The 16332-nt window shown below is 35.9% G+C and overlaps 1 pseudogene; it reads right to left on the bottom strand.

Moving 5' to 3' along the window:
- Nucleotides 1–982: 982 nt before the first annotated feature.
- LOC145822090 (7-deoxyloganetin glucosyltransferase pseudogene) lies at nt 983–9564 on the bottom strand (annotated as a pseudogene).
- Between the last annotated feature and the right edge of the window lie 6768 nt (nt 9565–16332).

Here is a 16332-nt window from a genome sequence, read left to right as displayed (position 1 = left end):
TTTATATATATGTTATATGGTCATTCACAACGCTCGCCTCCCTTCCACTCTCTTTTTCATTGCCGCTCTCTCTCTCACCGCCACCAAAACCACTCTATCTCCTCCCTCTACCAGTACGAGCATACAGATCTAGATCTATCACCATCGTGGAGCTTTCACTATCGCTGATGTAGCCAGCGCTTTTTAATAGTGGCGGAGATGCAGATATGGTTTGAAATGTGCTAGGGTTTTTATGAATGTGAACAAAAAAATACATATATAGACATAGACATAGACATAGGCATACATTCTATATGTAGATAAGTATGTACGTATATGTGTATGTGTATGTGTATATGTATATGTATGTATGTACATATGTATGTTAGTATTTGTTATCCACTTGTATTTAGACTTATATGACTCATAATATACTATCACTTACTCATTAGGTATAGATCTCAATCCTACTTTGGGAAGTAGTTTTTTTTTTTTTTTTGTTTTGTTTTGTTTTGTTTTGTTTGTTTGTTTGTTTGTTTTTTTTTTTTTTTTTTTGTGTGGCTTTTTGAGCTAAAATAGTTAATAAAGACAAAATATATTAGAATAGTTAATAAGACAAAATATCACATCTAAATCATAATTTTTTTTTTCTCTTATAACTATCAAATCAACTATAAAAAAAAGCCTACTATTTTTCCAAACATAACTTTTTTAGTCAGGCAAAAATAGTTAAATAGTCAAAAAGTCAACTAAAATAGCCAAATTTCCAAACAAAGTTACTTGAAAGTTACAATAATGACATAGGTTGATGGTTACAATTACCAAGTGAAATTTACTCAATCACATGTTAGGTTATAATTAGTTGGTAGTATCATATGGACACAATCACATGATATCAACATTACACTTAAATTTTACTTTACATTTTGGTAAGAAAGAGGTTCCTCCAATTCAGGTTCAAGGGAAGCTTATCGGATTATAAAAAAAAAATTAAATTATGTATATTATTATTTAATGACAAAAATAGAAAGCAAAAAATTAAAAAAAATTCTAACAAGAAGAACTTCTTTATTAGAAAAACATAAAATACAATTATGAGACACAATGACAAATCAAACTACTAGTCCTTCCCCAAACCCGCTGGCATTGAAATACTTGCACATGATTATTCCAAACAGTAAAAAACTTATTTCAGAAATTGCTTGTAAGATGGAAAATTGGCACACACAACTACTTTGATTTGAACCAGTGGACATGAGCACAGATCTGACCAATTTATCAAAATTCAAGTAAGATGACCCAACAGAACAAGCTGTGGCATCTTCACCCAAATTCTTCCACTCCATGACATTTCTCTTCATCTTTTTCCTTTTCTCTCCTCCACCTATCAACTCTCTAACTAAGCTCTCAACCTCCTCTCTCTTCACATCACACTTTATCTCCATTCCTATACCCCAGTCTTTGCAACAGAGCCAACAGTTTGTCAGTTGCCTTGAAAAAAAAAAGCCAACACAACATATGCAAAGACTTTCAAGAGTTGAATTCCATCCACAGTGTGTCAAGAACCCTCCAATTGATGGGTCACTCAGGACTTGTTCTTGAGGACACCAACTAGCCAATAGACCGCTTTCTTTAGTCTTATTCACAAAATCTGGTGGAAGACTTGCCGAGTCACCGGTAACCAAATCAGGTCTAATGATCCACAAGAATGTTTTCCTGCTATTAGCAAGTCCCCAAGAGAATTCAATCAACTGTTGGGGTGTCATCATAGTTATGCTGCCAAAGTTTACGTAAACGACAGAGTTGGGTTCTTTTGAATCAAGACATGGAAGACAGTCATGTTGTTCTTTCTAGAGACTTGATCCAATGGTGTTCAAGTGATTTTTGTTAGTCCATTGCCCAAATGGAGAAACCACTATGGATGATGGAAGAAGATAAGTAAGGTGGCCCTCTCACTCTTCCACTCCACCAATCCCACTAGCTAGTGGAAGGGGTAGGTGGTGGCCAATCAAAGCCTCCCTCATTTGTGTATAAATAAGGTAAAGAGGAAGAGCTAGTTAGATATATAGATTGCAGTGTGTAATATGAGAGAGATTGTGAGCAAAAAACACAGAGTGTATGTGTAAGTGAGAGTGCTATAGTGAGTGAGTGAGGTGTGAGTGGTATAAACTCCCACCGGGAAATTCTATAGTGGATAACTCTCCGTGGACGTTGGCAATTGCCGAACCACGTAAATATTCTTGTGTTATTGTGTGTGATTGATATCTCGTGTCTCACAGTCCTAACAAGTGGTATTAGAGCCAAGTCGGTTGCGTTTTGGAAAACAGAGTGTGTTTTTTTTAAACTGCCAGAAATCAAGTTGCTCAAAATCAGGGTTTGAGCACACCAGGAGCAAGGTCTTGAAGAGAGGAGTCCAAAGCTGCAAAGTAGAGCTCCAGAAACCTTGCCACGAGCCCACACGTGCCCCCCAAAGAAAGTGCGTGAAGCCCAGTTTCACCACGCGCCTTCACGCGTCGTTGACACAGTCGGCGCGTCATCCCACGCGCACACACACGCCCGACGTGTGTCTGAAGGAGGAAGACGAGCCACGTCACTGCCCAGTCAGTGCCCAGTCATCACCACGCGTGCCACATCATCGCCACGTCATCCAACACGTCATCTGCCACATCTATGCCACGTGTTAGCTTGTCAGGCACGTGTCGACCACGTGTCAGACACATGTCAGCCACGTCAGCCCATTTAGTTGACTAGTCAACCTTCCGGAGGAGTGATCCAGTGCATCACAGCTATGGTACACCCGTAGATCTAAACTGTCCAAACTGTTTTGGCTTGATCTGAGCCATTCTGTGTCTATTTTTTGACGATCCAATAGTGCTTTCCAACTATTTGGAGTATTTTGGACACATCTGTACGGTCAGATTTTGAAAATCCTATTTCAAAAAATTTCAGTTTGTATTTGGACAATTCGAAGTGCTTTTTCGGCTAATTTGACTAGTTCGGACTCAAACGGCGAAGCCTGTTTTTCAAAAAAGAGATTATTTTCTGTATAGACAAGTGTTGATGGAGGAATCAACGTCGACTTCAGGATCTATGTTCAAGTTGACTCATTCCAATTATGCAATTTGGAAGTCACGGATGAAAGACATCTTGTATTATAAGACCTGTTTGATCCTATTTTTGTAAAAGGGATTAAACCAGAAGCAGTGAAGGATGATGACTGGATAAAGATGAACCGCAAGACTATCAGTTATATCAGACAATGGATAGACCACGGTGTGTACCATCATGTCGCCAAGGAGACAGATGCCTATTCTCTATGGACAATGTTAGACGTCATGTACCGGTCAAAGACTGCTCGGAACAAAGCCTTGGTGATGAGAATGCTTGTCAATTTGAAATTGAAAAATGGTATGTCTGTTGCCGAGCACACCAGTGAATTCAAAAATCTGGTGAATCAGCTTGCAATCGTCAAGATGCGCTTAGACGATGAAATGCAAGCCGTTCTACTGTTTAGTTCTTTACCAGATAGCTGGGAGACGTTGGTGGTTTCTCTCAACAACTCTGCACCAGAAGGGAAACTAACCATAACCATGGTCACAGACGCCATGTACAATGAAGAGACAAGGCGGAAATACTTGGGTGGAGATCAATCCCATGCCCTCGTCGTAGAAAATAAAGGTGCAGGCAAAGACAGAGGAAGAAGCAAAAGTAGAGGACGCAATAGAAGAAGATTTCAAGACAGAGGGAAATCCAAAGAAGGTACGAACCGGCCGAAGTTCAAGTGTTACCATTGTGGCCAAGAGAGTCACATAAAGAAATATTGCTATGCCTTGAAAGGAGAACATAAACAAGGCAATAGACAGCTAAAGACTGAAGATGGGAACACTGTAGTTACTGTCTCAGAGGATATTGCATTATTCTCTGTTGAAGAAGAAAAATGTCTTCATATGTCAGACAATGACACCAAGTGGGTGGTAGATACAGTAGCTTTCTACCACGCCACACCCCGGAAGGAGTTCTTCAGTACGTACCAAGATGGAGATTTTGGTATAATGAAGATGGGCAACTCCAGTTTTTCAAATATTGTGGAAATCGATGATGTTCGCATCCAAACCAAAGTTGGGTGCACGATGGTGTTGAAAGATGTCAGGTATGTTCCTGATTTACGCCTGAATCTTATCTTAGGGATAGCCTTAGATCGACAAGGCTATGAGAACTACTTCAGCAAAGGCCTATGGAAGTTGAAAAAGGGATCTCTGGTGGTAGCCAGAGAACAGGCAAGTGACACGTTGTATAAGACTCATGTGGAGGTGCATTCAGATAGCCTCAGTGCAGCAGAAGATGAGGCATCATGAAATTTGTAGCACAAAAGGCTGGGTCACATGAGTGAGAAAGGGTTACAGATTCTGGAAAAGAAGTCACTTATTCCCCTTTGCCAAAGATGCGAAATTGAACCCTTGTGACAACTGCTTGTTTGGGAAGCAACATAGAGTCGCTTTTCATTCATCATCCATAAGACAATTAGAGTTGTTGAGCAGAGTATACTTTGATGTATGCGGTCCCATAAAAGTGGAATCTTTGGGTGGCAGAAAATACTTCCTGACGTTTATTGATGACACATCACGGAAGGTATGGGTTTATGTCCTAAGAACGAAAGTTGAGGTGTTCCAGCATTTTCAAACGTTTCATGCTATGGTGGAAAGGGAGATCAGAAAGAAGCTGAAGTGTCTCCGAACAGACAATGGAGGCGAGTACATGTCAAAGGAGTTTGAAACCTAGTGTGCTACTCGCGGCATCCGACATGAGAAGACTGTTCCTAGAGCCCCATAACACAATGGTGTAGTTGAAAGAATGAACCGAACCATTATGGAGAAGGTCAGATGTATGCTTAAAATGGCAAAGTTGCCAAAGCCATTTTGGGGAGAAGCTTTTCCTGTTGCATGCTATTTGATCAACAGATCGCCGTCAGTTTCACTGAATTTTGAAATTCCAGAGAAAGTATGGTCTGGAAGGGAGATTTCTTTCTCTCACTTGAGAGTGTTTGGGTGCAAAACATTTGCACATGTATCCAAGGAGCACAGACAGAAGCTGGATGATAAAGATACTCCATGCATCTTTATTGGCTATGAAGATGAAGAATTTGGATACAGATTATGGGATCCAAAAAATAAAAAGGTCATTCGAAGCCGAAATGTGGTATTTCAAGAAGGCCAGACCTTAGAAGACTTTAGGCAACCAGCCAAACCCAAACTTAATGATGTTTTAGAAATTATTCCCAATCCTGCACCATCACAGTATGCCATTGATGAAGAAGAGCTACCGCAGCATGTAGCCAATGATGTAGAGTTACAAGATGGATTGCCAGAAGAAGAAGATCTAGAAAAATAGGGTGTGAAGTAGGGGGAGCCACAACTCCCTCCGCCAGAGACTGTTGGTCCACAGTTGCGAAGATCAACAAGAGATTCTAGGCCGTCGTCAAAATACCCTACTTCTGATTATATTTTGCTTACTAATGAGAGGGAGCCAGAAAGTTTTCAAGAAGCTCAGAATCATAAGGAGAAGAGTAGCTGGCATCAAGCTATGCAAGAAGAGATGCAGTCCTTGCAGAAGAATCAGACTTATGATTTGGTAAAACTTCCCCAGGGTCGAAAATCATTGCAGAACAAATGGGTGTTCAAGTTGAAGAAAGATGGCAGCAGAATGCTAGTCAAGTATAAGGTTCAATTGGTTGTCAAAGCTTTCGGGCAGAAGAAAGGTATTGATTTTGATGAAATCTTCTCGCCAGTTGTGAAAATGACATCCATTCGAGTAGTTTTGGGACTAGCGGCCAATTTGAATTTGGAACTTGAACAGATGGATGTCAAGATGACATTTCTCCATGGTGATTTGAAGGAAGAAATTTACATGGAGCAGCTAGAAGGTTTTGAAGTAAAAAGGAAAGAAAACTTAGTCTGCAGATTGAAGAAGAGTCTTTACGAACTCAAACAAGTGCCTAGACAGTGGTACGAGAAGTTTGACTCATTCATGGTGGGTCATGAGTACAAGAGAACTGCTGCAGACTAGTGTGTCTATGTTAGGAAATTTCCCGATAGAAACTTCATCATACTCCTGCTCTATGTTGATGACATACTGATTGTTAGACCGGATGCCATAACAATCAGATCACTGAAGAAGGAGTTATCACAGTCCTTTGACATGAAGGACCTAGGCCCTGCACAACAAATGTTGGGCATACAAATTGTGCGTGACAGGAAAGCCAAGAAATTATGGCTGTCACAGGAGAAGTACGTTGAACGGGTGATTGCGAAGTTCAACATGAAAGATTCCAAGCCAGTCAATACTCCGCTGGCTAATCATTTCAAGCTGAACAAGAGTTCTTGTCCCTTCTCTACTAAAGAAAGAGAAAAGATGGAGGCTATTCTCTACTTATCCGCCGTAGGGAGTTTGATGTATGCAATGGTGTCTACCCGACCAGGTATTGCTCATGCTGTTGAAGTAGTAAGCAAATTCCTTTCCAATCCAGGAAAAGAGCATTGGGAAGCAGTCAAGTGGATTCTAAGGTACCTCAAGGGTACGACAAAAATGTGTTTGTGCTTTAGAGATGCTAAACCAGTCTTGGAAGGCTATATAGATTCAGATATGGCAGGAGATCCTGATGGTAGAAAATTTACATCAGGATTTCTGTTCGCTTTCGTAGGGGGAGCTGTGTCTTGGCAGTCCAAGTTACAGAAGTGTGTTGCTTTATCCACAATTGAGGCAGAATATATTGTCGCAGCGAAAACTGGGAAAGAGATGTTGTGGTTGCAGCAGTTTCTCCAAGAGTTGGGATTAAAGCAAGAAAAGTTCACGGTACATTGTGATAGCTAAAGTGCCATCGACCTAAGCAAGAATTCGATGTACCATTCTCGCACAAAGCACATTGATATTCGGTATCATTGGATACGCGAAGTGATGGAAAAGCAGTTATTGGAATTGATCAAGATCCATACAGATAAGAATCCAGCTGACATGCTTACAAAGGCGGTCTCGAGAGACAAACTCAAAATTTGCAGAGACATTGCTAGGATGGACTTCAACTGATAAGTCAGTTATGTATATGGGCGTGGAGGGGGAGAATTGTTAGTCCACTGCCCAAATGGAGAAACCACTATAGATGGTGGAAGAAGATAGGTAAGGTGGCTCTCTCACTCTTCCACTCCACCAACCCCACTAGCTAGTGGAAGGGGTAGGTGGTGTCCAATCAAAGCCTCCCTCATTTGTGTATTAATGAGGTAAGGAGGAAGAGCTAGTTAGATATATAGATTGTAGTGTGTAATATGAGAGAGATTGTGAGCAAAAAACACAGAGTATATGTGTAAGTGAGAGTGCTATAGTGAGTGAGTGAGGTGTGAGTGGTGTAAACTCCCTCCGAAAAATTCTATAGTGGATAGCTCTCCGGGGACATAGGCAATTGCCGAACCACGTAAATATTCTTGTGTTATTGTGTGTGATTGATTTCTGGTATCTCACAGTCTTAACAATTTTGTGGGGTTTGGTTGAGGAGTGATTGAAGAGGACCAAGGATGTAAATAGGTTGGAGCATTGTAGATAGTCCTTCCAAAACATCACGCTCAAAGGTATTGAAAATGATCGCTGAAGCTTTGTGAGCTACGTCCAAAACGAAATCGATGTTTGGTTCGGTGGCTCGAACGAAACTTGGGAGATCCTTCAGTCGTATGCCATTCATGCCTGGTATCTAGTCTATGACAGTGCCTAAATAAGTTAGATAACCATTGGTTAAATAACTTTTATCTGCAATTTCAACCCTTAAAAAAAAAAAAAAAAAAAAAAAAAAAAAAAAAAAAAGGAAGACAAATTAATGCTACTTTAGAGGTCTTCTTTTATAGCTCTAAAACATTTTTCATTCATAAATTATGAGTAATGATACATACCTCTAATTTGAGAGCTCTAATGAGGTGGAAGAGAGAGAGAGAGAGTAGAGAGAGGAGAGTGGGCCCCACCTTGACATGGGTACTCTCCACATCATTAGAGTTGCATTAGAGCTCTCAAATTAAAACTCTCAAACATTATTGATAAATTATAGCTATCGTACAATGTATGTAGTGTCTACTACATGTAAGGTACGCTGTAATAAATTAAGATTTTACAAATAAAATTAGGAATGAAATATTTTAATTGTCAAAAGTGTTATTATAATTTTATTTACAAAATTAAAATTTATTGATGAATTATTAATCTTTTTAGATCAAAATTTTCGTCTAAAAAATTAAATATTTTTGGTTTGAAATTATTTTATTTTTAAGAATGTGTTTATTAGCTATAAACATAATATAATTAAAAAAATAAAAATGATATAAAAGTCCATTTTCTGGATCTATTTTTTAGACTCAATGATATCGTAAGTGATAAGATCAGTTGATGATCAAAGAAGATATGAGAGAGTTGCCTTAGATATATTAATTGATAATATCATTGAGTTTAAAAGTTAGGTCTAATTTTTGGACTTTTATAGCAATGCCCTTAAAAAAATGAAATACATTACTTTATGTAAAACCCTATATATAGAAACAAATTTCTTACACTAGACACAAATACGAGTATTGCTATTTAGGTCCAAAAGTTAGACCTACTTTTTAAATCGAGAAATTTTTGTATGCGGGTAGGGTACATGCCATGTGATACCTTCTACTATTGTGATTGGTTTTGACAGTAGGGTCCACTACATTTATGTTGAGTGTTTGGAGAACAATAGTGGACATATACATTTGTGATTAGTGGAAGGTAGTACCATGTGGTACCCTATTGGCATACAAAAATTTCTATTTTAAATCCAATGGCACGGCACTCTATTAACATATCTAAGTCAACTCTCCCTTTCAATTATTTTCTAATCATCAACCAATCATCTTGTTAACATATGACTGAGTTTAGAAAATGAATCTAAAAGTGAGTTTATTTATCATTTTCTACCCAAAGACTTGGATGAGGTGAGAAATTTATGTATTTATAACATTACTAAAAAAGAATTAAAAAAGAGTGTTTTTTAAAAAATAAAAGAGTAAATAGTAAGTCCTTTTGAGTGGAGTAAGACCCTTTTCCATGAGTTTTGGATACTGCATATAGCCCATGAAGCTACTAGCACTCGAAGTGTTGGAAAAAAAATCAGGGATGCCTAGTTCTTGAGCCGCTTTCACAGTGAACCCCACTGTAACATCTAAAACTACGCAAGTCATCGAAGGGTTGAGTTTGGTGAGTAGGACTCTGAAGGGATCTAAGAAGTTATGCAAAATGGAGTGACAGAGTAACAGGATGTCCTGAGTGGTGTCAGCCACGGAGTGAGGGAGGCTGTCAGGGATGGTTTCAAAGCGAAAGGAGGCGGTGCCAGAGAGGGAGTGGTGGCCCTAGGATTTAAGGAGGCAGTGGTGGTTGAATTTGGTGTTGACGAAGGTGATGTGGAAACCATTGTAGTGGAGTAGCTTTGCTAGTTTCAACATTGGGTTAATGTGGCCTTGTTGCTGGGTATGGTATGCACACCGCATAAGGAAGGCATGGGTTCGGTGGTTTTTGTTGTGACTGAGAACTCATCTCTCTCGTGGCATCATGTTAAGATTCAAAAGAGCTCTTCTAAAGAATTTATATATGGCTAGTTACGCCAAGCTTACATATTCCACTATTGTCTTTTTAAGCAAAAAACACTTTTTGACTGTTGGTTTGGGTTGATTTAGACGCAACCATCATGTTTGGTAAATACTAATAATAATAAATAATAAAAAAAACAAAACAAAATAAGTTCATTAAAGATGAGACACGAAAAAAGAAAAAAAAAACATGGCGACGTGAACCTCCCGCTAAATATATGAATGAGTAAAAAGGATTACTTTTTCTAATAACTACTGTAGTATAATAAATTTTTTTAAGAAAAAGACAGAGAAATGATACCTTCTCGTCAAAATACATTTGAAAATTATTAAAAATTTAAATTTCTTTTGTACATTTAATTTTAATATGGCTATATTATACTAAGAATGAATGTCACCCCACCGAAAATTATTAGGTATTACGTGTTCATACTCTTTCATTAATTATCATGTTTCCTTATATTTTTTAATTATTCAATACAAAATCATAATATCTTATCTTCTCCACCGATCATAATACCATCAAGTATCACACCGTACAAATAACCTACTAATCCACATGAAGACGGCATGGACTCGGTGGTTTTTGTTGTGACTGAGAACTTATCTCTCTCCTGGGCATCATGTTAAGATCCAAAAGGGCCCTTCTAAAGAATTTATGTATGGCTAGTTATGCCAAACATACAAATTCCACCCTTGGTCTATTTAAGCAGAAACATTTTTTCATTGTTGGTTTTGGTTGATTTAAACGCAATCATCATGTTCGGTAAATATTTGTTAAAATAAATAAATAAATAAATAAGTTCATTGAAGACAAGACATAGAAAGGAGAAAAAAAAAATGGCGACATGGATCTCATTGGCAAAGTCAGAAAAATAATTCAGATTGGGGCACTTATTAATGAATTTTTTTTTCTCATAATCAATAACAATAGATAATAATTATTAAATTAATATTAAGCACAAAATATTTAATATTTAATATAAAAGTTTTTTATTTTTTTGTTTTTATAATTGACCTTGTGGAAAATTAAAATTATAAATATATGGCATTACTTATAACTAGTGTATTACAGGCCATGCAAAAGACTCTTGTATGTCTTATGATATATTATATAATAATATATAAATAATAGTTATATCACATTATCATCGCTGTATAGTATCACTAATTAATAGTAAAATAATGCATAGAAAGTCAATCCCACTTGTCGAATGAAATTAACAATTTAATAATTTCTCATTATTTTCGTAATTTGAAAAATGTCATTAAGAAATCATTCTAAATGTTATTTGAGTAAATAACAAATACATCCTCTGAGGTTTGCGTAAAGTACAGATTGCCCCATGTAGTTTGAGAAATTACAAATACCCCTCGTTAAATTTTTGTATTTACTCGAATTAACTAAAAAAAAGAAATTTATAATTGTTCTCCTATACAATAATAAAAACTTAAATTATTAACTAAAACATATTTATAACATCACTAAAAAATGTTAATTGACTTTATAATTTATTAATAAAATGAGCAATTTGTTATGAAATTAAAAATCTCAAGGGGTGAAATGTAATTTCTTGAACTACGGAAAATAATTTGTATTTTAATCAAAGCTTAAAAGATGTATTTATAATTTGTCTATGTTATTTCTATATAAATTTTTTATTTGATAATTATTTTACTTATTTCAAGAAAAAAATTACAAAAAAAGAGGGGACACGTGCCCCTACTGCCGTAATAGCTCCGCTAGTGATGGACCTCCCCTAAATTTATGAATGACAAAGAAAGGGCTACTTTTTCTAGTAACTATTATAGTATAATATATTTTTAAAAGCACAAGGACAGAAAATTGATACTTTTCCAACAAAATACATTTAAAAATTGTTAAAACTTATTTATTTATTTTTTTGTACATTTAATTTTAATATGACTATATTATACTGAGAATGAATGTGACCTCACGAAAAATTATTACGTATTACGTGTTTATATTTCCTCGTTATTCATTATGTTTTTTTTTTTTATATTTCTCAATTATCTAATACAAAATTATAATACTCACATTCTTTACCAATCATGATACCATCAAGTACTACATCGTTCTGGAAGTACCTACTAATCCGCATGAAGAGGGCATAGGCTCAGTGGTTTTTGTTGTGAATGAGAACTCATCTCTCTGGTGGGCATCATATGAGAAGATTCAAAAGAGCTCTTCTGAAGAATCTATGTATGGCTAGTTATGCCAAACATACAAATTGCACTCTTCAATTTAAGCAAAAATATTTTTTGACTGCTAGTTTTGGTTGATTTAAATGCAATCATCATGTTCGGTAAACACTAGTAAAAAAAAAAAAAAAGTTCATCGAAGACAAGACACACACACACACACAAAATTGGCAACATGAACCTTAGTGACGAAGCCAGAAAATAAGTTTAGGACACTTATTAATTAAAATTTCATTTTTTTCCCTCATAATCAATAACAATAGATAATAATTAAATTAATATTAAGTACAAAATCTAAAATATTTAATATAAAAGTTTTTAATTTTTTTGTTTTTACAATTGACCTTGTAAAAAATCAGAATTAAAAATATATGGTATTACTTATATCTAGTGTATTATAGGCCATGTAAAAGAATCTTGTATGTCTTATGATATATTATATAATAAGATATAAATAATAGTAAGACTACATCATCATCGATATATGATATCACTAACTAATAATAAAATAACGCATAGAAGGTCAATCATACTTATCAAATGTAATTAACAATTCAATATATTTTTATTATTTTTGTAATTTGAAAAATGTCATTAAAAAGTCATTCTAAATGATTTTTCTATATAAATTTTTTATTTATTAATTATTTTACTTATTTCTAAAAAAACAATTGCAAAAAATAAGGGGGCCACGTGGCCCACTAGTTCCTTAATAGCTTCGCCACTAATGCACCTATACCTAAATTTATGAACAACAAAGAAAGGACTACTTTTTCTAGTAACGATTGTGGTATAATAATTTTTTTTTTAAAGAAAAGGACAGAGAAATAATACCTTCCCATCAAAATACATTTGAAAATTTTTAAAAATTTAAATTTCTTTTTTACGTTTAATTTTAATATGGCTATATTATACTAAGATGAATGTGACCTCGTGAAAAATTAGTAGGTAAGTATTACATGTCCATACTCTTTCATCAATTATCATTTATCATACTTCCTCATGTTTCTTAATTACCTAATATAAAATCATAATATCTCATTTTCTTTACTAATCATAATACCATCGAATACAACACCGTACTTTGGAAGTACCTACTAATCCGCATGAAAAGGGCATAGGCTCGGTGGTTTTTGTTGTAATTGAGAACTTATCTCTCGTGGGCATTATGTTAAGATTCAAAAGATCTCTTTTGAAGAATTTATGTATGGCTAGTTATGCCAAACATACAAATTCCACTATTCGTCTATTTAAGCAAAAACACTTTTTGACTGTTGGTTTTGGTTGATTTAAATGCCACATCATGTTCAGTAAATACTAGTAAAGAAAAACAAAATAAGTTTATTGAGGACAAGATACACAAAAAAAGAAAAAAAAAATGGCAACTTGGACCTTAGTGGCGGAGTTAGAAAAATAGTTCAGAAAGGGCATTTGTTAATTAAAATTTTAATTTTTTTTCTCATAATCAATAACAATAGATAATTATTTTTAAATTAATATTAAGCACAAAATATTAAATTTTTAAAATAAAAGTTTTTATTTTTTTTGTTTTTACAATTGACATTGTACAAAATCAAAATTGGAAATATATGGTATTATTTATAAATAGTGTATTATAGGCCATGCAAAAGAGTTTTGTATCTCTTATATTATATTATATAATAATATATAAATAATAGTGGTACCACATCATCATCGATATATGGTATCACTAATCAATAGTGAAATAATGCATGAAAGGTTAATCTGAAGAAAAGATGAATATCTTATTCCATATAATTCAAATGTACAAGCCGTGCTTATACATAAAGCTATAGCTATACCTATACATGAGATATGTATCTAAATCACATGTGCTAATTACTTGTAACTAACTGTCTAACAAATTAACTGTCTAACAAACTATCTAACTGACATCCTTTAAGCTGATGCAGTTACATAGGCTGAGCTGTAGCTCGGCTTCACCACTGAACTAGAACATGAGTTGAGGTGTGAGCTATTTTTGGGCTTTGATGGAATATCCTCAACATTTCCCTTCAAGCTAATGGGGTGAGTGAACGCCATGAGCTTGTCTTTGAGATATAAGAATCTGGAGATAGAAAAAGTTTTTGTGAAGATGTCAGCCAACTGGTCAATAGTTGGAATATATTGTAGAACTAGTCTTTAAGCAAGAACTTGATCTCGAACAAAGTGACAGTCCACTTCAATGTGTTTAGACCTGGAATAAAATACTGGATTGGATGGCAAAGCAATAGTAGAGACATTGTCACACCAGAGAGTATGAGGCACAGGGGAGGAAATAGATAAGTCAGTAAGGAACATGCCAATCCAAGCTAATTCTGCAACAGTATGAGCAAGAGATCTGTACTCTGCTTCAATGGAAGAGCGAGAGACTGTGGCTTGCTTTTTGGCTAACCAAGACAAAAAGGTTAGAGCCCAAAAATATACAATAACCTGAGGTAGATTTTCTGTCTGAAACTTCTCTAGCCTAGTTAGAATATGAGTAAGCATGAATATCAAAAGAACTAGGAGAATAGGTCAGGCCATGCCTAATGGGACCCTTAACAAAGCGTAGCAGTCTTTTGACTTCAGCAAAATGACCAATTGTGGAGGAATGCATATGTTAGAAGAAGTGATTGACTGCCAAAGAGATATCTGGGCGAGCTATGGTGAGATACTAAAGAGCACCAACTAGGCTTCGATAGAGAGCAGAATCAGGACATAAATTAGCTGAATCAGAAGCAATGGAAGGTTTAACTGATATAGGAGGTTGACAAGGTTTACAATTAGCTAAATCTGCCTTATTAAGAATATCCTGAGCATATTTCTTTTGAGACAAAACATAGCCAGTGGGAGTTGGTTGGATGGAAATACCCAAAAAATACGACAAATCACCAAGCTCTTTCATAGAAAAAGCAGTGTGCATATGTGAGATAAGTGATTGAATGTGAGAAACATCATTCCCTGTGACTACTATGTCATCCACATAGACCAAAAGAGCAGTGAAAGTAGTGTTGGATTTCTGGATGAACAAAGAAGAGTCACATTTGCTATTTTGTAAACCTTAAGAGAAAAGGTAGGCAGAAAATGTAGAGTACCAAGCCCTGGGTGTCTGTTTCAAGCGATAGAAGGCTTTCTTGAGATGACAAACATGATGAGGTTGAGTGGAATGAACAAACCCTAGTGGTTGAAGCATAAACACTTCCTCTTTAAGAACTCCATGAAGGAAGGCATTGGATATATCCAATTTCTTTAAGGGCCATTGATGATGGAGAGCTAGGCAAAGTAAAATTTTGATTGTTGAAAGCTTGGCTACAGGGCTAAAAGTCTCTTGAAAATCCACGCTTTCTTGCTAAAGATAACCCTAGACCACAAGCCAAGCTTTGTGTCTAGCTATGGTGCCATCAGAATTCCTTTTAACCTTGAAAACCCACTTACAACCTATAGCATTTTTGGCTGGGGGAATAAAAACTAGAGACCAAGTTTGTTGCTTTTACAAAGCATCAAATTCTTCCTGCATAGCCTTAGGCCAAATAAGAGAAGGAAGAGCTTCCTTATGGGATAGAGGTTTAGAATCTGAGTACAAAACAGGAGAAGGCCTGTGTAGATACCCCATTTTTGACCGCCCTTAAGACTTAGGCACTTTATTCGAAACACTCGATGATGAAAGTTACACTGTACAATCTTTTGAATTCTTAGCAAAGAAATTTGGATTCAAGCTCTTATTCCAAACCTTACACCCCATTTTGGCCAAACTATTTTAGACCTTAAAACTCTCTTTTTCAAAAAAAATTTCCAAATGTTTTTACGATGTTCCGAAGCTCGCATTTCGTTTAAAATATTGCACTTTTCGATAAACCGAGTAAGGACAAATTGGAGATACATGGAAGAGAGGTGAAATATTTGAAAAATCCTTAAAAACATCTTATTTATAGGTTTGAAGTTGAAGGAAATAAGAGGCGATGGAAGAAAACTAGTTGGGGAAAAGGTTAAGCATCAAACTGTTAAGAAAGAAATGAACAACCTTCACTAAATTAGGCTTATCTATTTTCACACTTAGAATTTAGATGTGAAGCCACCACCATTGGAAAGTAGACTTTGGGGGTTTCAATTTAGACTAAAGAATCACCTAAAACCGAGTCCGGATGAGGGAGATATGGCCGTTTGAAATCAGGTCTGGAATGCAGATTTTTGGACCCGGCCGAGTGCATTTAGACCCGGCCGTGCCTCATTTAGACCCGGCCAGGTCTCAATGAAAACTTTTTCAGAGTTGCTTTTTAGGCCCGACCGGGTCTCAATAGCGCCAAATAGACAGTTGGCGGGAATTGGACAGCTGGTTTTGTTTGAAGATATTTTTTGGCCAATTTGGCTTAAATTCTATAAATAGGACCTCCCATTTCAGATTTTCAGGTTAGAAAACCTTCCAAGAGGCTTAGGCATTGATAGAACACCCATCTTCCTTCCAAAAGCTTCCTTGAATTCATATCACCTT

This window comes from Camellia sinensis, chromosome 3 (assembly GCF_055761805.1).
Source record: "Camellia sinensis isolate YWXY chromosome 3, ASM5576180v1, whole genome shotgun sequence".
NCBI classification, from domain to species: domain Eukaryota; kingdom Viridiplantae; phylum Streptophyta; class Magnoliopsida; order Ericales; family Theaceae; genus Camellia; species Camellia sinensis.
This window is presented reverse-complemented; position numbering and strand designations above follow the sequence as displayed.